The sequence below is a fragment of the Macrosteles quadrilineatus genome, unplaced genomic scaffold (assembly GCF_028750875.1).
Source record: "Macrosteles quadrilineatus isolate MER2022 unplaced genomic scaffold, UCM_ALF_1.0 Scaffold_2__2_contigs__length_208266976, whole genome shotgun sequence".
Classification (NCBI taxonomy): Eukaryota; Metazoa; Arthropoda; class Insecta; order Hemiptera; family Cicadellidae; genus Macrosteles; species Macrosteles quadrilineatus.
The window spans coordinates 181,033,679-181,058,177 of record NW_026542595.1 but is presented as its reverse complement, the minus strand read 5'-3'; the positions used below and the strand labels follow the sequence as shown (position 1 = coordinate 181,058,177).

The 24,499-nt window shown below is 34.2% G+C and overlaps 1 protein-coding gene and 1 long non-coding RNA gene across 2 annotated transcripts in view; one reads left to right on the top strand and one right to left on the bottom strand.

Annotated features, from left to right (window-relative positions):
* LOC128986553 (E3 ubiquitin-protein ligase HECTD1-like) overlaps nucleotides 1-23,263 on the bottom strand; it is a 132,121-nt gene extending 108,858 nt beyond the window's left edge. The window contains exons 1-2 of the mRNA XM_054406982.1: nucleotides 23,046-23,263; nucleotides 18,259-18,297 (exon numbers count right to left, since the gene is read on the bottom strand). The gene's annotated coding sequence lies outside the window, so the exon portion shown is untranslated. The remainder of the gene's footprint in view (nucleotides 1-18,258; nucleotides 18,298-23,045) is intronic.
* Nucleotides 16-6,768, top strand: LOC128986554 (uncharacterized). The gene is made up of 4 exons (XR_008490138.1): nucleotides 16-519; nucleotides 3,100-3,320; nucleotides 4,907-5,045; nucleotides 6,323-6,768. It is a non-coding gene; the product is annotated as an uncharacterized LOC128986554 (long non-coding RNA).
* Nucleotides 23,264-24,499: the final 1,236 nt, after the last annotated feature.

Here is a 24,499-nt window from a genome sequence, read left to right as displayed (position 1 = left end):
TTCCATAATATCGACAACCGTAGAAATTGATCGAAACTGAATTATTCCCAGTTTGTCGACACTGGAATATTCCCACTTAACCGACATCCCAAATAACCGACGTCGCAAATGATCGACACCACAAATTGTCGACATCCCATATTGTCGACAATGAAATAGTTTCATTTTGTCGACACTGAAATAGTCCCAGTATATCGACAAGCACCCGTTCTTCGGAGCTACTCTTGAAAAGGAGTTGTTCTAATTCATCGTTCAGTTCCTCAACTCACGAGTCGCAATATTTGATTCCGAATTCCGACGGACATCTTCAAGCTGGCCATTTATTGACTAAAAACTTTTATATTGTAAATATTTATCTTTTTTATTTCTTTCCTTGTTTACAAGAAAATAGATGACTCGAGTGTTACAAACAATAGTTTTTATGGAATAATGTGAAATAAGTTAATTTTTATAGGATAAAAAACGTAATCAACATGATAACTTAATAACATTAAGTAGTCCTACCAGACACTAACTTAGGTAAGTCACCAACAAGAACCTAAGATACAGCTTATTCGTAGGCTAATTCTGGATCATCAAGCAATATTGTAGCAAATGTTTGAATAGGCATTATCCCTAGGCTATTAGGATTGTCTCTTTTTCCCACTGACCCAGTGTCAACTTTAAGAATTTGTTTAAATTATGTAAAAATATTTGGCTGCACTTTAGTTTATGTCCTACATTCATTCAAATGAAAGATATTAATACAAGACTATTTAATATTTTGAATATTTCATTCCGTTAGTTAGGTTAAGTTTTACCCTAACATTACCCAAAATTGATATAGGCCTAAGTTTATTGAATGAAATAATCAATATAACTGGGACGGGTGGCGTCGTCCTGTAATCCAGCTACTAGGAGGTCATGAATTGTGGATATTTATAGGCATGCACTGTGGATGCGATACTCCCTGGTGTGGATTAACGTCCGCACGAGTGAGTACTACGACTATCCGCAGTACTATCCTGATAATTAGACCAATTCGTATACTTACTGCTTACTGCTGTTCTTCTCCTCCGCAGTCATCAAGATTGGGGGAGGCGTCATCTTTTTCTTTATCTTTATCTTCTTAGTTGTATCTTGGTTTTTTATTGTCTTCTGTTAAAAGTATGGTCATCCAGGAATTCATTTAAACTGTAGTAGGGTCGTTCAAGGAGATAGTTTTTCAGTTGGTTAGCAAATTTGTTCGGGTCTGTAATAGCTTTTAGCCGATGTGGTAATAAATTGTAAAGTTTCATCCCTCTATATGTTGGGGTTTTTGCTGTTTTTTCTAATCTGTGTTGCGGTAGATTCAGATCGGTTTTTTTCCTGGTGTTGTAGTTATGAGTTTCTGATCGTTTAGTGGGATTCAGTTTCATTGTTTGGGTTATCACTTCAATCAAGTATAAGGATGTTAATGTGAGAATTTTGTTTTTTATAATAAATGGTTTGCAATGTTCTTGATAGTGGGTATTATTTAGGGTTCTTATTGCTTCCTTTTGTAATATGAAAATTGATTGGAAAAGGTCTGTACTTGCTGCGCCCCAGGCAACAATTCCAAAGCGGAGGTGTGATTCTATGAGTGCATGGTAGGCAATTTTAGCTGTAGTAAAGTCGGTTAGGTTAGTTATCCTTCTCATAGCATAGATTGGTGTAGATAGTTTTTGTTGCAGTGAATTGATATATGGTGTTCCCATTTTAGGTTTTCGTCTATTTCTATTCCCAGAAATTTGGTATGGTCTGATCTGTTTGGGTTTGAGTTACCTAGAGGGGCTTTGTTTGGGTTTGATTTGCAGGAAAATTCTATTGTAAAAGTTTTGGCGTTATTGATTCTAAGGTCTATTGATTTGCAGAATTGCTCGATATGTTTTAAAATATTTTCTATTCCTCCGTTAGTTATGAGGTGATGATCTCGAGGGATTAGTACTGTGGTGTCATCGGCAAAAATAATACAGTCCATTCCTGTTGGTAGGTTTTCTGGAAAATTGTTCATATATATGATGAACAGGAGGGGGCCGAGGATGCTTCTTTGTGGAATTCCTTGGGTCATATCTTGAAGTCTAGATTTGGTTTTAAGTTCAATGTTGTTTTTTATGTAGCCTATTTCTACTTGTTGTTTTCTATTTGTGAGATAACTTTTGATCCATTTTTGAGCGTCTTGTTTTATGTTAAGTGCATTTAATTTACTTATAAGGGTTTTCCAGTTTAGACTGTCAAATGCTTTTTCTATATCCAGGTATATTCCTATGACATTGTTATTTTCTTCCCAGTTTTTTGTTATAAAGTCACAGAATTGAAATACTGCTGTAGTAATGGATTTTTGAGGTCTAAAACCATGTTGTTTTTCAGTTAGGAGGTTGTTTTCGTTTAGATGGTCCATTATCTGGTTAAAAATTATTTTCTCTATATATTTTGAGAGGGTGGGTAGTATTGATATTGGCCTGTAGTTTGTTTTTAAATTTTTTTCTCCTTTTTTATACTTTGGGTAAATTGTTGCTATTTTCATTTTATCAGGTACATGTGAATTTAGGATTGAACTGTTTATGATGTCTAGTAGGGGGTTTATTAGTTCTTCCTTGCAGTATTTTATAACAGAGTTTGGGACTTCATCAAAGCCGCAGACATTTTTTGAATCAAAAGTTTTAAATATATTGTTTAATTCTTAAACAACAAATAATTGTTTAATTGTTTAAATATATCGTTTAATTATATACCAAGGCAATAATGTGGTTCGGATTCCACTATAAACCGTAGGTCCCTTAGTTGCCATTAGTTGTATGGGCTATTAATTAACAGCTGTGTCTAAGGAATGTCGGCCTTAGTCACTAACAAGACTACAAGATCGCACCACTCATCTTGATCCTACACTCATTTCCATTCATACTTGGCTTAAAATACGGTACCTACTTTGTATGGTCGCCAAGTAATAAGTAAGAAAGTATTAAAGAAATATATTCATTGGAATGAGTGTAGGACGTAAAATTATGTGCTGTCAAATATTCTAGAGCTGTTTGTATTTGGTGTAAGACTAGACTTGGATTATATAATTCATTGCTCATGACATCAATGTTAATTTTATAGATGATCCTGGAGCAAAGGCTGTAATTTGACCTAAACCCAAATTGGTCTCTATTTTAAATATTGTCTTGAACCAATAAGTTAAGAGGACTAACCTTTCTGGACGACATTGCCATCGACATCACTGCAGATGAGAGAGAAAGAGAGACCAGAGTTGTGGACCCTGGAGGCAATTACCATACTGCCGTGATAATGTTACTTGGTCTAACCATAACTTAAGTGAGGTGAGTCAACATTCTTTCCCCTTTGTGATAGATTCTAGGCTATGTTTGTTAACTAAGTTATTCAATGTTCAAATCGGTACTTTGGTAAGTATTATCCGGAGGCTACAGATAGGCTATACAGCGCTTTGCGGCGGTTATGTTAGGTTGGGTTATCATAAATGGAAAGAACATTTTTATGTCCTAGGCCTACTGTCCATATTTGGGTGGGTTCCATATTATCGACAACCATAGAAACTGATCCAAACTGAATCATTTGCATTTAGTGTTGAACAGAGTTTGAACAACTAATTATTTATATGTTTTATGGTAACTTTAGGGAAAATATAATGTGTAACACAAGTGCAAACTGCCTTTGCTGCACTCGAGAAACTTTCCACACTCGCCTACGGCTCGTGCATAAACATTTCTCTTATGTGTAGCAAAGTGCCACTTCGCCCACTAGTTACCTACACAAATAAACTATTATTAATAGTTTTTGGTGGAACATAAGGATAATTAATTATAATCTTTATGCAAATTTATAGTTTTTTTATAAAAATTTAAAACTAGGCCCCTACTTAAAATGTATTTGGATACATCTCGAAACATGTTGTTTGGAAATGTCTTAATTAGGCTAGAGCTTGCATTTTTGCAAATTGGGGAATAACAAATAATTAATGTTTAACACGTTCGCTACCGAGCGACGCACATATGCGTTGGTCCGGTCACTCCTACAGACCAAAAGGAATGATCATGACGTTGCTTACAGACCAAGTGATATAGGAATAACATTGCCAACAGACCAAAAGAGAAATATCGTTTAAATGGACGAATTGACTTCATATTAACCTTAAGTGAATTAGTAAGCAATAAATATTGTTTTTATTTATCGTTTGGAGCAACTTTTAAAACGCTGCATATATGCGTCGGTCAGTTTATTTAATGAAATCTAGATAAAAAAGATTACCTACATTTTTGTTTCAATAGACCAGGCGACACACGTTTAAGCGTCGTTGTAAATTTGGTTGTTTCAAGCTTTTACACAAACAAATAAAGAAACTCCACCACTCGCCAAAACTGCAAAGGTTATAACGTTTACATCTGTTCTGAGATGTCGCGGAATGCACAATGTAAACAACAATGTTGCCAACTGTTGTGTGACGTAACCAATCGTCATATCCACAGACCAAGCGACGCACATTTGCGGCAGATATCCCTCTAGACCGATACGATAAAATCAGGGCTTTAAAATAGACCGTTGCTAAGAAATACGCTGATTAATAACATTGAACACCGACGCAAGTGTGCGTCGTTAGTCTATTTCAATGTGATCAGCTGACGCAAATATGCGTCGGTGGTCTATGCGAACGTAAATTCCATATAATTGTGGTAGCAGCGAACAAGTTAAACCAATTTATTTTGTCTAAACCAAATTATTGTTACAAATTCTAATATTTGTACTAACTTGACCCAGATTTGCTCAAACATTTTCCTATTAGCTGTACCTATTTGAATATCGCAAATATAGAAAGGAGTGTACACACTTGTATTATTTGTTGGACTAAAATTATTTGTATAACACTATTTTTTGCAATATTTCTGTACAGAACTGAAGCCTACCAGTAAAATGGGGGCGTTGTAATTAATATCCTCCGACATTGGAGAATACAGGGGAGAGGTGTCAGAGGAAGAGGAGATCGAGGATGGGGCGAAGTAAAGACTAAGATTGAAGAGAACTAACTAATGGTAAGTTTTGCCATTTACTTAAATTTAATACTTATAAATCCAGGGCCGTGTCCATTGCCCCCAAGCCTATGTCGCATAACCCTCCTGAATTACTAACCAGCATTTTAACTCGAGAGGTGCCCAAAAATTTGCTTTTGTTTTTTAGGAAATGTAGGCTATATTTTTTGACACCATAATTATAATTTTTCTGAATATGTCATAGTTTTTACATTTGGTAAGTACTGAAACAACAATAATTTTAAGACAAATGGAAAAGCCCCTGTCAACAGAAGCAGTTGAAACAAAAAATTCTCATACATCAATAAGGTATTTAGTACAAGCGTGGTTCAATAAGACCTTAGAAGAATATAGAATAACACAATTTGTTGTGATAAATTTGATTTATTTTGCTATAATCTCCTTTTATTCAGCTCTATACACTTATCTTAAAGTTTCTCCAACCTCGTTCAAATTATGTCCAAATAAATAGTACCCTACAAACTTGAAAAGCCTTCAAAATACTCTTCTGTTTCAATGATGACCAGCTCCATGGCAACTAAAAATGTCCGCACGTAGGCCTTGAAGCGCCCCTATCCCCACCACCTTCCGCCAGTCATTCGCCCGACAGGGCAGCAAAGAAAACTGTCAGATAATTTTGCCACACTCTGTACATTATATTTTGTCCTATACAAAATGGGTTATATGGGTCGGCACTTATGTATTGATCCAAACGATTACTGCAATTGTGGCAAATAATTAAATGATATTGTCCTTGGTAATGACCAAATCGTGATTGCAGGGTCATCATCTTCATCTCCCAAGGTCGCCAGTGGTTAAAATTGTGGGCATCCTCGGAGCAATCGTGAACATCTTTCGCGGTTGCGAGGCCTGATTATCGTCACCCGCGATCGCTGGTAGTCGTAAATTTCGATCACGCAATCTTTGCAGACGCTTTCGGCTATCATGAGAATACAAGACAAACTTGGATTATTGTACCCCCTAATTCTAACAGATTGTGGGAAAATTAATTTTCCAAGAGAAAAAGCATTCTTTTGAGGCCCCAAGTGAGTCCCCTTCCCAGGCCGAAGCCCTTGGCAATCGCAGTGTCCACTGTTAGGGGAATACGGCCCTGATTTGGAGGCCTATGTTGGTGTGGGGCCTGGTGCAAACCGTCCCCCCCCCCTCAGTACGCCACTGATTAGCCTACATTAAATAATGATAGAAGTATGCATAAAAAGACTCTTTGTTCAGAATACTGTTTTAATATTAATTTTTGTTCTGTTATATCCACTATCCAGGCCTGATGACAGGGTGGATGGCGATGGAGGCATGGAGGTTGGGGGAGAGGAGGCTGAAGAAGTGAAGACAAATCAGTTTGGATCCATTATGTTGATTGGTTTAACATTTATTTTGAACATCAGTATTTACATTTTTTTCTCATTTAGATTATTAAATTAAGATAATTTTATTGTTTTTATGAAGATGTTTTCTTACATTTTTAATATTTGTTTGTACTTCTGCCTGGTAAAAAAATACTGTTTATTATGTTTGTTAAAATGATTACTTTCACTAACTTACCTTGTCTTGGGTAACAAGAGATATCTTGATATTTAACTAGCAGGGTGCCTGTTCTATGGGCGGGGATTGTATAAGTCAGTAGAAACCTACTTATATTTCGATACTTGGTAAATTAATCATTTCCAACTTAAAATCAAACTAATATATCAAACTAATATATAGTATAGATCGCCATTCCTGTATTGATGTACTGAAATGAATAAAATTATATGAAATGAAATGTTGTTTTTTATATATTTTGATGACACACTATTAAAAAGGCATAACAATATTCTAGAGTTTATAACAGCTAATGTTTGTGTTTTTATTAATGATTTATTGTGACTTTTGAGTGATTGAAGGATTTGTGATTTGGTTTTAAGGAGATTGATGTAGGCCTACCTAATTTTTTTAAATCTATACTTATTAAATACGCAAGTAGGTTTTTTGTGACAATTACTTCTCTGAAATTACTGAACCGATTGACATGTTTTTGGTGTCATTGGAAAGAGCATAACGTGAAGTTGTGCAAGAAACTTTCTTTTTAGGGAAATAATTAGAGAGTGAGGACCTGGGGCCCTTTAAAGTTTTGTATTTCTCCATAAGATTAACATGGGAAACAAACATTGTTATGAAACTCCAGCTGTTGTCAGAAATTTAAAGTGAGAAGAAGAACATATGTTAATTGTAAAATTGTGAGAGAGAGGTTATGCAGAAAATCAGGTAGTTAATGGTTACTTGGTGCTATTAAAATAAATACTGAAATTTGTAAACGTACTGGCGACAATGGGTGATACCACGCAAACTACCTACATTATCATTGACAAAGACCAACATGGAGAACCTATTGCGACTATAAGTGGGAAACATTTCTACAACACACTAAAAGCCCATGGTGGAAGGAAAAAACATAGGTGTGCTATTCCCGTCCTTGTATTGCAAACAAAAGATCACCTGATTGTAACTGTCAAATTAGTATGTATTTGTTTTGATTTGATTGTCAATGTTTTTTTTTTTAAACACACATAAAAACAATATCAACCAAATCAAAACAAATACATATACTAATTTGACAGTTATAATCAGGTGATCTTTTGTTTGCAATCCAAGTGACGTCAGAATATGACGGGAATAGCACACCTATGTTTTTTCCTTCCACCATGCTAAAAGCCAGATCAGCTTTTGAAACATGATAAAATATTTACAAGAAATGTTGATTATGTTGAACTGGTAAGTACATTGTGAGTATTATTATTAGTTACGTAATCTTTGGGTTGTCTCTTTTAAACTCATCGGAATTTATAACTTATATTTGTTCTTAAACAAGTTATTTGTTTTTAAATAACTCCTTTATGTACCTACTTCTTTGCGATTGCTCGATTTCGAGCAACATATACCTAGTTCAATTTATGGGTCAACTTTTTTTTATAAGAACCGGGTTTCATTATTCATGTAACTATTGGAACACTTTTTATTATAGTATCCATAATATGAGTAAAAAAATTAAACATAACTAGAAAACACCACGTAGGATTCGAATCAGCTGCTTGATATTGACATTTTGTGGACATTGTGTGACTATTTTTATATATTTCAATCTACTGATGAGGGAATTAAATTAAAAACAATTTATTTAGTATAAAAAGTATAGTTGACTTCCAATTGAAAGGTTTATTATAATAAAATAACTGGATTTGTAATAAAACAACTATTATTATAATAAAAACAAAAAGCTAGTGACGTCATTTTTTATGTTTATGAACCATACCGTTTCTGTTCTAATATCGGTGATAACAGTTACAGTAATTCCTTTTACCTACGACCTTTTTTAAAGTAGCCGTTTCAGTTAAGTCCTTTAATACGTCAACAGCTGATCTTGTGTCTTTGTTTTTGTGTCAAATACTGCGTCCATAAAGATTACATAAAAATTTTTAGAGCCAGTGGGGGGGATTCCTTAGAGAGTTTTTTTAACGCCATATAGTTGTTAGCACTCACCGATATATGGTCTTTATCACCATGCAAAATTTGAAAATGATTACTTCAGCCGTCTTGGAGGAGATTACGTATTACGAAATGCATAAGAGTCGACGTATAAGAGCTTCGCTCGATGAGTTATACGATTTTAGATTTTTTTAACATAGAGTAGGTAAGGTGTTTACATATTTCCAGCACAAGGAACCATTTTGAACAATATTTTTGAAGATTTTCAGTGTTTGTTCTTGTGTCTGATTAACATGGATATGGATGTCACTGAAATAGCCACCCTGGAAAATATACCACACAAACTGACCTTGTGAAAATAGGGTTAGGAAAGTAAAAAACTGTCATTGTTAGTGTCAGCCCGGTTTTCTGGCTAGTCAAACTAGCCCATAACTGAATAAGTTACACACACTTACCATGGTTGGAATGTTGGAATATGCAGGCAACCTTGTGTTTGCATTAAACAGTATGACAGAACAAAAACCAATAACTTTGTGGTAATGCAAACATCATCTATACAGTAATGAGAATTGAGAATCAAAGATTCATAATTATAATTAATAATTCAGTAATAGAGTAAACAAACAAACAATAAATCTTCATAAATAAAATTAGAGTTTTGTCTGCAAATTGCTCAGAATTATATATTAAAACGTTTTTTATTAGCTCGCTTATTTCTTGTCTGTTACAAATTTTGCAATCAATTTTATACTAAGTTCCCGATGAGCTAGAGACTTGAAACTTGAAACATAGCTCACAAATGGATGACAATGCAATATTATATCATTTAATTTTCATATTTCCCTTGTGCTACGCCCCATGGGCTTGTTTTTATTAGCTCGCTAGTCGCTTTCCTACAAATTTTGATATCAATTTTAAACAATGTTCCCGATGAGCTAGAGACTTGAAACTTGAAACATAGCTCCCAAATGGATGACAATGCAATATTATATCATTTAATTTTCACATTTCCCTTGGCTACGCCCCATGGCCTTCCAAATTTTCCATGTTTACATTTTGAAAGAATGTAAATATATCAATTAATTTAAGTCATCTGTAATTTTTTTTTTTAATACTAAATAATATAATTCACAATTTTGATATGGAAAAATAAAAAAACATTTGCTATTTAAATTAATAAATAACTGGTACTCCAGCCCCATCTTCAAACTCTCTAAGAGTCCTCCACTTCTTCCTTGTCCTCCTCAGACACATGCTGCTGGCCCTTAACGTCGCACAAAAAGGTTTCTTCGATTTTTCTGTTAGGCATTCTGCCATTGCTCTTAAGGGCACGAGACGCTCTCAAAGGTCGCATTTCCCCCATAAGAATTACATTGAAAACAAATTTAAATACCCCCGCTGCAGCAAACCTGCAGACTAAGCGAATTTCCATTTGACTGATTGGATTTACACTGAAATGTCTACTTAAAAATATAACATTTATTCTTGATTTAAATATAATTAGTTTAACAAGTACTTAGGTTTGCTGCATCAGGGAGGGTAAAACTGTTTTTTTTTTTTTTTTTTTTTATGTGAATAGTTTCGTAAGAAATAAAAACATTTTCCAAATTTGATCAAAATATGTTCACAAACAAGCAAACTACAACAGTTTACTTATTCTCCATAAGAATAACATGGGAATTTTAAATTTACAATTTTTTGGAATTTTCTCCGTAACAATTAGGCGCATAATAACGCTTCAATATACTAAGTTATTTGTTTTTTTAAGCTCTACAAAATGGTTTGGAAAGAAATTGCTAAATTTTATGTTTTTTGGGTCAAAAATGGGAAAAACCTATTTTTACCCCATAAAACCCCCCGTAAACCCCCGTTCCCATGGTCCGATCATGCTGGATCGCGAATTCGTTCAAATAAACGTACGTTTACACGTTTGTACCAAATTTCATCAAAATCGGATCATTTTTGCTCGAGTTATCGTGCTGACGGACACATATATATATATAAATATATATATATATATATATGAATTTGAACGGATGGTGTTTTTGGCCTCTAGGGATCTCAAAACGAAAAAAAAAATCGGTCCCGCGTCCAGGTCTTACCATGAGTACTACGGTAATAGCTTATTCCCTATGGGAAATTCGCTAAAACAAAAACAGCTGTACATAAAAATAAACTCACCAGCTTTTTTGGAGTAAGTATTTATGTTTGTAATATGTATGAGGTTATAAACAAATCCAAACAGTTAATCAGTTTTGTTGGAAGAACAGAAAATGTCTTGAATTTAAAGGAGAAATATTAAAGACAGGAGGAGGAGACAATTAATAGGAAATCTTATACTTATGAGAAGAGTAGAGGAGAGGCCTGGTCTCACAGTAAGGAATCCAGGTACGCAATCACTTGGGGAGATGAATCATTTTTGCCAGTTATGCTAAGCAACTTGTTTTGGAAGTAAATAAAAAAACCATGAAGAATATACACATCGTGTTGTCACAGTGGTAAAGTAAACCTACCTAAAGTCAGATCAAAGAAATACATGCAAGAAATGTTTACTGGTATCAGCTTTAAGTCGGGAAACATTTGTAGAAAACACTAAAAAATAAGGCCGGGTCCTAAAAATGCTAAAATATTTTTACAAGAAACATTTATTTATAATTTCAAAGCAGTATTAAATAGCGTGAGTATTTCAATTAGTTACCTTAGCATTTAGTCGGGTCTTTTAAACTCATCGAAAATTATGACTGTTATTACTGTAGTTTTAAAATAACTCCTGCATAATACCGGTACTTGACAATTGCTCGATTTCGAGCAACAGGTACACTAGTTCCTGTTGAAATTACTGTTCAAAAGTTAATGAAACTTTTGAGATTTTACCTATTAAATAGGCCTACCACTATCATCGCTTACCTATGATAAAGGTTGTTGACAAGCTAATGGGAGAAAGTATGTGTCAGATTGCCGATACCGTTTATTTTGCATTTATGAAAACAGCTAATTTGAACTAAGCAGCAAAAAAAAAAACTTTGATACGCAATGAGAAATGTCAAAGTAGGATTGTGTTATCTTTACGTTTCTAATTTCATGAATAATTTGTGATATTTTGTGAATTTTTATAATTTTTTTCTCTATTGTTTAGGTGAAGTGGTAGAACATAATGGCTATGTTTATGTAAACTGTAAATTTAAAGACGCAAATTTTATCAAACTGTGTCTGTGTCCTTCCCCATTGCATACACAAAGCTTGAGTATAACTCTTGAGTATATATGTCTATACTCCTTTTATCCATGGTATAACTACAATAAGCATTTTATACTTATATGCCAACCCCATAAGAAGGACTGTACTCTGCTAGTAGATTGGTATATTTATAGTTAGTAGGTAGGCCATACATTCAATCTAATACATAATTATATGAAAAAAAACTCAAATAAACCTTAGATTTCCTACATGCCTCTGTCTTAATCTGATATAGACGCTTGAAATAGATTTAACATCCAAACACATTAAAAACTGAAAAATAAATTATAAATATGTGGAGAGTATAAATACTTAAGATTTAAAACGAAAAACGTTGGGTGCATGCAATTGATAATAATACATTAGTTCAATAGGTGAAGGTAATTGAAAATTTGTGTATTTTTACATTTCATACATTAAAGAAGCCAGAAGAACAAACTCAAAAAAGAACAACTCAAACAAGTCTTATCTCAATTGCTGTCTATCTCTCCAGCAGTATACAATGCCCGAGCGGAAATGCCGGAAATGCCATTGATATGAAGGCTCCTCCAACGATGTGAGCCTCCCAACGGCTACAGTTGCGGTCAACCTAGTACTGTACTGTACTTTTATGATTCAAATTGTCTAGGTAGGTCAATGCGGAACTTTGGGCACTTTGGCACGTTATTAAAATAATACTTGTACTGTAATAATCATTTCAAATATGTATAAATAACAAATCAAAAATTATTTGATAGTTTACTTTACTTCAAACAGAGACATATATTAATAACGTAATTAATTATTGGTTTTCAACCGAAATATTAATTTAGGCCTAAACAACCTTAGGACGTTGACCCCCCCCCCCCTTTCGAGGGTGCGTTTTAACTGCGAGGCGCAGTTCGTATGATAAGGACCGTTTCCCGACTGTACCACAGAAAACATATACTAACTGGGGCCCATTTGATAATGAAGTACATAATATTATTAGTAAATCAGCTGATCGGCAATGCAAATCTAATGGAAATTACAAGTTGTTGTAACTTGTAATTTGTAGTTTATTATAAAATGGGCTACGCAGGATTAAATCCTGTACGCAGGATATGAGCATGTATTGTATATGTGACGACGTCTTAACTTGACTGGAGACGGGACTAGTGAGAATAAAAACTACATCCAAGTCCAAGTCTATATATGACTGTTATTCGCTAAATCAATAAAACAAGCCGTTAACGTAATCTTTATTGCTTTCATTAACAAAGTGTACTATTCCTCCTGTAGTTGCCCGATTGCACCTATGGCCAGGGATTAGGTCCACCCTACGATTGCACCGACAGCCCTTTATACAGTACTGTTGCCTAACCACACAGGTTATAGGGGTACCCGTTAGTACTAATGTTTGCATACTTTTAATCTTTCAGTAGAGTATTAAAATGTTCTAACGCGGTAAAACTGATTTGTTTATTAAATAACAAACATTATCAGGTTGATTATACATTGCACGAAATAATACGTAAAACATAAATTGCTTATCGCCGAATACACAAAGTCCATTAACAAGTCTGGAAAATCTGCGTTAGTGAACTATAGGTAGCCATAGATGAACTAATATTAAAATTAGTATATTATTAGTTCTTACTATGGCTACCCGAAAATTGTCCTCATAATGTTCACTAGTACTTTTGGTTGAATAAGGCCTTCAAGAAATTTTGGATAAGTCACAGACTCCAAATTAGAGGCGTGCGTACACAGAGAGCTCCTTTCTAATTTTTATTCTGGTCCAAAAACTGTAAGTTGAATAGCCTTTGTGAAAAACGCGTAATACATTAATAAAATTTGAGTAAAACTAAAGTGTTAAATAGTCGATGGTTAGGTATAATAGGTCGACCATATAAATGAGGAGGTCCAATCCGTAGAGAGATTATATTGACAACTTTATGTAACTGATAAGGCTGAGACAACTAACTATGACATCCCCCATGTCAAGGAATTCCAGCTTTAACAGTAACCTCACAACCAATTTCTCAAAACTGTGCTAGAGGGTTTTTCATTGGCACAGAAGTACGATATGAACTGACGCGACGTGACAAAGGAAAAATCAAACTTACACTGTAACGGATATACCTCCCTTTGGAGTTAGAAAGTGTCTTCCCAACAAACAGATATTTTTTCAAATAAAATCATAGATTAATCTGCATTACACTGAAATCACGGAAGTGTTTGAAAAGAAAAGATTCGCCAATACGATTTTAATACTATTTAAACGTTCTTCCAAAGGAAGAGATACCAGATAGCTTAATAACAACTCCGATGACGTAATGTATGGGAAATAATTTATTCATTGAATGATCAACCATAATTGATATATAACGCAATTAATATCATAATTGTTTTTACACTTACTAATCTTTAAACAATGCTAAATGCTCGAAATATGTATAATTTCACTCAATTTTTTGCAGTTAAGTTAGATAAATTAGCGTAAGCCTTGAAAGTAACCGTCGATTTCGACGGGTTTCACCTAGTTTATAATATTAGTAAGATATACTATATTTAATGATTAATGTCCTTGCCGTACCAGTTTAATTCAGACTTAGAGGGGTTTCCTTTGCCAATCATCATAAAGTTAAGTCCATGTTTCCTACAAAATAGTAGCACTTCGTCACTTCGTCTAACATTCTTGTTCATTGTTTGTGGAAATCTTCATATTGGTGCTGTAGGTGTTCCTCATTATATAGGTTGATGACGATAGTACTGTACTTTTTTTTATCTCTGTTTCTTCTACTTGGTGGCGTTCTATGATATCGCTATGTTTCCATGGTTAACAAATCGGTTCTTTCAATGATTTCTCAAGAAATGCAGTACTATGTCAGATCATTTTTCTTATTTGGTAAAATAAATCAAATTGTCCAGGCTTTCTCGATTTTTTACATTGTAATATGTACGAATGTAAATTTAAATAGTAAATATTTAATTTCAACACAATCAATAAATGTACCCAATGCGTTTCATTGAATTGAAAACTAAATAACAGCAATTAAAATATACAGCTGATCAAAATGTAACAAAATATGTTCTTCATAAGGATAACATGGGATCTTTAACAGCCACTTGGGCAGAGCCCAAGAGACTTTTTCAAAAATGTAAGGCCAGTTTGCAAATCTACGTGACACGCTCTTTCCAATGAGACGTCATTGGATAAAATCGGTTAAGAAATGGCGGCGACAAAGTTTCATGTAGCGTATTAATTATATAGATTTTAAATCCATTTTGTGCTTATTTTTGAACCTATTTTAATTTATAAATACTTTCTTTTTTAAGCTCTACAAAACGGTTTAAAAATAAATTGCAAACTTTTTGTTTTAGGGGAAAAAATTGAAAACCCCCATTTTTACCCCATAAAACCCCCCGTAAACCCCTGTTCCCATGGTCCGATTATGCTGGTTCGCGAACTCGTTCGAATAAACGTAGGTTTACAAGTTTTTACCAAATTTCATCAAAATGGGATCATTTTTTCTCGAGTTATCGCGCTAACGGATACATATATACAGGGTGATCAACTCAAGGAGGTCACCATTGGGATATTAAATAAGGGACATTCCTTTATTTTTTGTGGCAGTTCAAAATATGAGTTTATATTTTGAAAATGGCAGCCAACTTTGAAATTTCTTATGGAACACCCTTTCATGTTTTCGGATAGAACATGCAATTTAAAAACTTTTTTATTCTTGACATTTTTTCGATAAACCCACTCGTTTAGGAGTTACAGCCTATGGAAAAGAGACTTCCGGTGTACATTTTAAATCATGTAGCTCCTAAACAAGTAGGCTTATAGCGAGAATGCGAAGAGTAAATAAGTCAAATAAGTCTTAAAATTGCATCCACATTCCAAAAAGACCATAAAATTAGTTTAAAATATTAATTCCAAAATTGCGACAAACTTGAAAAGTGGAAAGCTGTGCATTTTATGGTCTTTATGGAATGTGGATGCAATTTTTTATTCTGTGTTCGCACATTAACAGGAACAATAATTAACAGGAAATTGGATCAACAATTAAAATTGTCAACTGATCAGCTGATTAGTTGACGTTCGAAGCATTCCAATTTTACTTCTTTTCTCTCAATCCTTGAACCTCATTGGTCCGTTGCCTGTGTTGTTATGAGAAAAACCATGCTGTTGTGAAATGAAACTATGCTGTTATGAAAGTAAAGAGCTGTTAAGTGAAACTTTTCAATTCTAAGAACTGAACTGAAATGGCTACTTAAAAAAAACTGTCGTATTTAAAACGGTAGTAGGTAAAAACATTTTGGTGAATGTTCCATATAGCGAAAAAAATCTCTCATGGCAAAAATAATACGATCCTGATGAAATTTGTACAAACGTGTCGTGTAAACCTACAACGAATGAGTCCGCGAACCAACACAGTTAAACGAAAATGAGTTTATGAGGGTAATAAGAATAAGGTAAAGATTTTTACATGGACATAATGAGTGAATTTTCAAACAAAATTTAAAATGTTAACCAATTGTAAATAGCTTATGTATAGCATGCAGAAGGAATTTTGTATATATTTTATGTATTTCTGTAATTGACATAACCAATGCATAACTTATGTAAATCTGGTTAAATAAATCACTTATGACTTTAGAGTAAAATACCCCCGCCGCAGCAAACCTGCATACTAAGCGAATTTCCATTTGCCTAACTGGATTTACACTAAAATGTCTCCTTTAAAATATCACGTAAACTATCGTACGTAACTCGTCCAAAATGTGTGTACCGGACTCGTATGGTGTGGGAACGACCACACTCGTCCGGTAAACACACTTATTTTCAGGACTAGTAACGTAATATACTATTACCGTGTACTTAGTCAGCTGTTGAAATAAACAGCTAATTTCAGTGGCCTATTTTATTAAAAAAAAAAATCTAATTTATGTTCTGTCCTAAATAAATTGTGTCGCACGAAAATCCCGTACTCGGCTACGCCTTCGATAAAACACCTTACCGCTTACCAGGCTAGTAACGTAATACAGTAGGCATATACTATTATTTTCTTTATACCTACTGCATTTAGATAAGGTGTTTAAGTTTCTTAAGCAGCCATTACAGTTTACAGGTGGTTCTGATGTGTGTTTCTAAATACTGCAACAACTCTATGATTTATTTTAAATACCCCCCGCAGCAAACCTGCAGACTAAACGAATTTCCATTTGCTTGATTGGATTTACACTATCTCCTTAAAATATCACAAATTTATTCCCTATTTCAATATTGCATTAGTTTAACAAGTACTTAGATATGTTGTAACAGGGAGGGTTTTAAAGTTTTTTTTTTTATATTATTACATGTAGGTAGTTTAGTATGAAATAAATGCATTTTCAAATTTTGATCAAAAGATGTTCATAAACAAGCTAACTACAACAGTTTACTTATTCTCCATAAGAATAACATAGGGATTTTAAATTTAAAACTGTTTGAGTTTTCTCCGTAACCATTAGCATTGACTATATATACCTACAGGTAGGTATATATAGTCAATGCCATTAGGCAACTGTTTGCGCATAATAATGCTTCAATATACTAAATAATTTGTTTTTAAGCTCTACAAAATAGTTTGGAAAGAAATTATTGCAAAATTTTATGTTGTCATTGCTTTTAATGGATCGCCATATTGGCAATGGAAAGGTTAACAAAAGAATCAAAGCATCTGCAGAGGCTAATTAACGCAGTTTTTTAATTTCCTCATTTCCGGTGTAAGTTGCTGATACAAATGTACTACAACTCATTTAATATTTCAAAGTGTAACAATGAACAACGTAAAATAATTATTTGGGTTAATCTGTTTTAACACTAAGCTAGCAAGTTAAATGAAAAAACTATGTACTATATAATTATAATTTCAAATAAATGTATGATTGAAAAAACTTGGATGGATACCATAATCATCCTCTATCAAAGTTTGGCCTAGGTAGCACGTTTTAACTACCTTCTTACACGAAAAAAAAACAGTCAATAAATCATAATACAAGTGCGACAAATGTCAAATTATTTTAAGCCTTCAAACGGCAGAACACATATTATATACACAAGATAGTTGAGATAGCATTGACAAATTTGAAGGAGACTGCAAGCGCCGTGAATAGAAGTCGTTCGGAGTTTAAAAAAGAACGACTCTCATTATACTCAAACGATCTGTTCAGCAAGAGCTGTTCACCTTCAATTTGAATCTCCCGCTCTTTGTCGATCTGTTTTGCTTGTCGACATTTTGCGTGTCGATAAAGTGGGAAAATTTACACAACCGTCCCACATAACAGACATCCCACATAACCGACATCCCACTTTACAGACATCCCATATTACCGACACTGTCGACATTTTGAGTTGTCGACATTATGGGACTATTTCAGTGTCGATCTTTTGGGATGTCGATAAACTGGGACCCCACGGCACAATGAACACCACCATTGATATAGGTATAGGCGAGGAGGACTATTTTAAGCACGTTATATTTCTTACCTTCTTTTGATTCCTCTGTAGCAAGCTCCGTCAGAAACCCTGGAATAAAAAAATTGTACATAAAAGCACAGAAGTACTGCAATAATCACTGATCAAATGTTAAGCCATAATTGGTTCTGTTGTGTTATTATCTGTGAAAAGATGTCTCGTATCTTTTTTTACCATTATATACAGTATGTAAGTTATTTTATATTGAAGGTCTAAGTACATGAACACTTGTATTGTTGTTTAGAAGTAAAGAACGTTATTATTCATTCTGATAGCCCCTGGACTACGAATAATGACTTTATAGGCTTACCTCCGTCAGTAGTCCAAAATGGTGTCTTAATTCAACTAATGTTGATCAAAGCTGACATGTTTTGTGCATTGCAACATCGTCGGAGCTTGACATCAAAAACATCAAATAATTTAAACATAAAATACAACACGGGACACGGAACATTTAAACACGAAATAACACGATAGCGCTATCATGACACGGCACGGCAGCGGTTGTAGGTAGACTCACAATTTTGGACTACTGACGGAGGTAAGCCTATAAAGTTAAAGAACGTTTCCATCTGACACCGCCAGGCGCATGCCAATTGCGTATACTTTTAAGTACCAACACATTTGTCTCCTTAGGGACTCTTCAACCACCGTGACAAAAATTTCATTGCTCTGCCCACTGTGGAAGTCTATAAATTTAAAATTTAGGCCTATGCTGTAGGCCTAGTTGAAAATTACACCAGTTGTGATGTAGGCCTACCTATGAACTTTAATACAATATTTGTTGGCTATGCAAAAAAGTAGGTAGACTACCAAGCAGGCCTAATTTACTTGCTCTTTAAAATGTATCTTAAGATAGGCCTTTTAGGCTACAATATTTTTCTGGCAGGCTACCTATAAACGTTTTAGCGAATTTCCCATATAGGGAATAAGCTATTACCGTAGTACTCATGGTAAGACCTGGACGCGGGACCGATTTTTTTTTTCATTTTGAGGTCCCTAGAGGCCAAAAACACCATCCGTTCAAATACATATATATATATATATATATATATATATATATTTATATATATACTAGTGGCCTGTAGGGGCCATAGCCCCTAATTTAGACTACAATAAAAAAAACATATATAAAAAGACAAATATTCTAAATATGTTTCTAAAATTATCAATTTTATGTTACTTAAAATTAACAGTGTTTCTTGTTTTATATCTTGGTTTTCCTTCCGTTGGAGTCGTATATTAGCTGCTTCTGATGTGTCAATGAAATACAATTGTAAAATACCGTAATGAGTAAATCAATAACACAACATATTAATAAATGGAAACGTGCATACGGTTTGGCCTGAGCCCGGAGAACGACGAATCAGAGCTGAAATCATACAGCCAAACATTGCACATTTTTTTTAGTTTAAAATTGAAGATTTGCTTTGTAATCTTACGAATTCTGTTATAGTTTCCATTTTGAGAACCAAATGTAAAGGTTAACATTATCATTAATTATTATGAAGGCAACTCCCCATTTCGCGGTAAGTAAGTCAGAAATGTATCTATGAATTTGTCCCTGAATTTTAAGACAGAAAGGCCCATTTCCCGGAATCTCATTTTGTGTAGCGCAAAGTGACGCAAAAGCCATTGTACTGTTGTATGACTGTTGTGTGTTATGTTTTTTATGAAGTTCGAATCATGTAAAAACGGTTCTTTTAGTTCGTCATTTACTTGTGGTTGTGGCATCTCCATTGTGGCAACATGCGTTGAAATGTCCATTTGTGGCCTCCTCTGCGAAGTGAAATGCGCCACAATGCATGCGAGTGCTTTAAGAGGACCTAAATTGTGAGAAACAGCACTCAACTCATTTTCCAGCGTTCTTCTAAAGACCTGTTAATTGTAAAACAGCTTCTGGATTTCTTTCACAGTTAGGCCCTACATGACGTTCTCTTTTGCATTTCTTAAGTCTGTTGAATTGCTGGACACTCTTCCACGTCTTGCAGGTCTTCCCCTACCCTGTCTAGTTACTTCACTCATTATAAAAACGGAAAACAAACAAATTAAACACAATTCATTTTGAAACATTATTTACCAACATTGACTTTCGGAATAAATGTAAACATTGCAAATAAATAAGTAACAGCTGATAGAATGCAGACGTTTTTCAGTCCCCATGCATTTCTTATGGTGGATATTTTACGTTATATCTCGTTTTCTGGTAATTTTATGGGAATTCTGCTATTTTTCCCGAGTCCCTGGGGTCAATACCTTTAATTTAAGACCTCTCCCACTTTTCTTTGACTTACCAGACGTTCACAATTTTCTGGTAAAAATTTGGTCTTACAGAATTATATATATAGATATATATATATATATGTGTCCGTCAGCACGATAACTCGAGCAAAAATGATCCGATTTTGATGAAATTTGGTACAAACGTGTAAACCTACGTTTATTCGAACGAGTTCGCGATCCAGCATGATCGGACCATGGGAACGGGGGTTTACGGGGGGTTTTATGGGGTAAAAATAGGTTTTTCCCATTTTTGACCCAAAAAACATAAAATTTAGCAATTTCTTTCCAAACCATTTTGCAGAGCTTAAAAAAACAAATAATTTAGTATATTGAAGCGTTATTATGCGCCTAATGGTTACGGAGAAAATTCCAAATTTAAAATTCCCATGTTATTCTTATGGAGAATAAGTAAACTGTTGTAGTTTGCTTGTTTGTGAACATATTTTGATCAAATTTGGAAAATGTTTTTATTTCTTACTAACTATTCACATTTTACAAAAAAAAAAAAAAACAGTTTTACCCTCCCTGATGCAGCAAACCTAAGTACTTGTTAAACTAATTCTATTTAAATCAAGAATAAATGTTAGCCTATATTTTTAAGTAGACATTTCAGTATAAATCCAATCAGTCAAATGGAAATTCGCTTAGTCTGCAGGTTTGCTGCGGCGGGGGTATTTAACTTTTTGAACAGCACTTGTATGTAGCCTAATTATTTAATTATTCAATTGTGGCCAAAAGATTTACACCAATTTTACAGCTGAATTACATATTTTGAGAATAATGAGCGCTTCCTTATGACTTAGAGCCTAATATAATGGTACGGTAATAAGTAGTCAAGAATAAATACTGAGTAAAATTGGCTATTATTCTTTAGTGGCCTGTATGGTTGAAAATAACTAACTTATAAGATAGGCCTACTGGAATTTCAGTAAAAAAGTTCTGTGCCATTGAAAGTAAATAAAATAGTTTAGCCTGAGTCTAAAAATTAGGCAAAACTAAGTCATTGTTAGGCCTATAGGTAAACAACCAAATCTAAACGTATACGCCAGGCTTCCTCAGTCTAAGTAAGTAAAGTCTATCTGTGTAGGAACTATTGTACGCCTACGGGCCACGAGAGTCTGTAGTTGAGAGAAGAGCCTATACACCACGTGACTTCGAAGGAGCTAAGGACCAGGCTATGTTTCCGAATCTAATATTTGATTAAACAATTTTTACATTAATATCTTTTAAGTACGGTACCATATTATCATGCTTTGCTTTGGTTATTTCTGTAATATATTATGTAGGCCTAAGTTACTTACTAGGTATACAAATTTGTTTCCATGGTGGGAATTTATGACTTAGGCTAAGTCAACTTAAGTTACCAGCTGGTTTGAAAATATTAGTAGTAAAATATTGTTGTAAAATAGCCTATATTTTAATTATTGTCGCCACGGCCCCCAATAGCCAATATGCGGATGTTGCAACACCGCGCTAGCATGGTCTTGGTATTGGCTGCCGCCAACTGCAGAGTCTTGTGGCCCATACATAAGCCTAACATTATTTAGTACATAAAGTAGTGTAAAGTAACTTATGCCTAAACCGTGTTTGAGTCAAGAAGCATTGGCTAATTATTGTAAAAAGAAACCCCTGAGCAACACTGTGTACACCAATAATTAGTTCATGTGCAAGAACTAAATCATAAAAACTGACTCAATGAAACGAGGCATTTCTAAGATCAAATTCGGCTGCACTTTAGTATCTGTCCTTCACTCGTTCGAATGAAATATATCATAGATTATTTGATATATTGATTATGTCATTCATTTAGTTAGGTGAGGTTAACCTAACTAACCAAACATTAAATATCGAATTAAATAATCGATATATTCATTCGAATGCGTGTAGGGCAGATACATGAATCACATACATGCAGATGAGTGCAGCCTCAAATTCATAGATGGGGTCGGATGAATGATAACAATATAGCCTACGGTAAGTTAGCCTACCTACTTATTTTTCTGGTATTTCCAAAACTGACTCTAGATATACAAATCTGCATTACTTGGATCTATAAAATTCATCGGTCATATAAAATTATAGAAAAAAACATTTTTTTTTAATGCTTAAGTGTTATAGGCCTAGGCCAAACTGGCCTCCTAAGATGTTATGCAAGTGAAATCCCCAATGAAAGAACTGTGTTAGAAGTGTGGGCACATTTTCATTTTGGTGTTGAATTCGTCATGATATAAAACACAATATAGGGCCTAGGCTACAAGGATTAAGGAATATTTTTATATTGACAGAAAGAAAACGCGTCTTTACACATAGCGTGCTATCGATTTCTAAAATGTTGTCTTTAAATTGTTATTTTATATATAGAAACAATTGGGACATCATATTAGAAACTTATAAAGGGCATTCATAGCATGGATTTAAGCAATATACCAAAGATAAAGACTAATGAGAATTAGTTTTGAGCACGCTGTGAATCAACAATGGCATGTTCATTAGTCAGCTTTAGAGGATTTTCGTACCTGATAGGAGTCCTGCACTTCAATTTACATATCCATTTACTGCAATATGAGATAACTACACAGTACTAAAACAATCTGCACTGAAGTACTAATACACGAATTTAATTAAAACATTGCACAAATAGCAAACAAAGAAAATTTGAAGCAGGACAAAAGAAACGAAAGTTCTACACAATACAAACAGAAGACTCGCGAAAACTGACACAACACAATCTCAAGCCAAGACGACGACGACGACGACGGTGGCAAGGCAAGAATAATAGTTTGACCTAGTTACAATGCTGCCAACGACACGAAAAGTGCCAAAAACTCAAAAAATATTATACTATAAAAAAGCTTTGTTCGGAAATTTTACTGATTTTTTCCAGTTATTATGAATTGAATGGTTATGTTTTTTGTAATAATTATATACTAATTATTTAGTTTTAATCTCGGTTAAATAACAATAAAACAAACAATAGAAAACGAAAAGCCCTCGTGTATAAATCCATTTTTCCTAAGTTGCGGTTTGTACACCGAATGGCATCGGCGTCAATAATAATAACTCAATAACTCATTTATTTTGAACCAAAATAACAAATACCTACAAAATTTGTAATGGTCATGTCAATTAATACAGTATCTTAAAACTTAAATTAAAAACAAACTATAAACAATTGCTTCGATAAAACTATAGGTCTACGAATTATACTCCTTTCGAAAAACCAACAAACTAAAACCATCAGCGACCCAATATTAAACACTGTAGTAACCCTTAGCCAAGAGTTTTTTTTTTTTACTTGCTTTCTCGGGATCACACTGGACTTATGACTTATGACATTTTGGCACCTTGTCGTGGTGTGGTGACAGATTGTCGAAAGCGTGCATGGCAACCATTCATTTCAATGATAACCATATCTCTAGCCCTGATGATAACCAACCAAACCACCTCTGATAAAAGTGTGGTGGCAAGTAGTTGCGTCGTCTCACATTCACTCACATTGTTAAAGCTGGCATGACACCATTTACCATTTATTGTAAATATTAGTTTTTTTTTTATTGTAATTATTGACGCAGCCTATCCAGCTTATGCTGGTATCAAGCCAAGGAGGAGGTAATGGGGTAATTTACCGTTTAGTCTTCTCCACCATGGTGGAAGGAAAAATTGTGTCTTTTCCTTCCACCATGCTTCTCCACGGTCTTGAAGATCGGGGAATCATCATTCATCATTCGTTGTCTTATCTTCTTATGTTTTCTGTGAGCAATGGTTTTAGACCCTACTCGTGTAGTTTTGCTCGTCTATTCTCCGGAAAAGGAATTAGTGATTTTTAATTTAAACCAGGAAAGGAGAAGTTCAGGGACAGATCCCTGCAAGACACTATGGAAGATTAATTTTTGTAATGAAATCCTTTCAGTTTGAATTTGTGTTTCATTGCTTTTAAGTATCTTTGTAATTTGGCCTATGTATATATTTA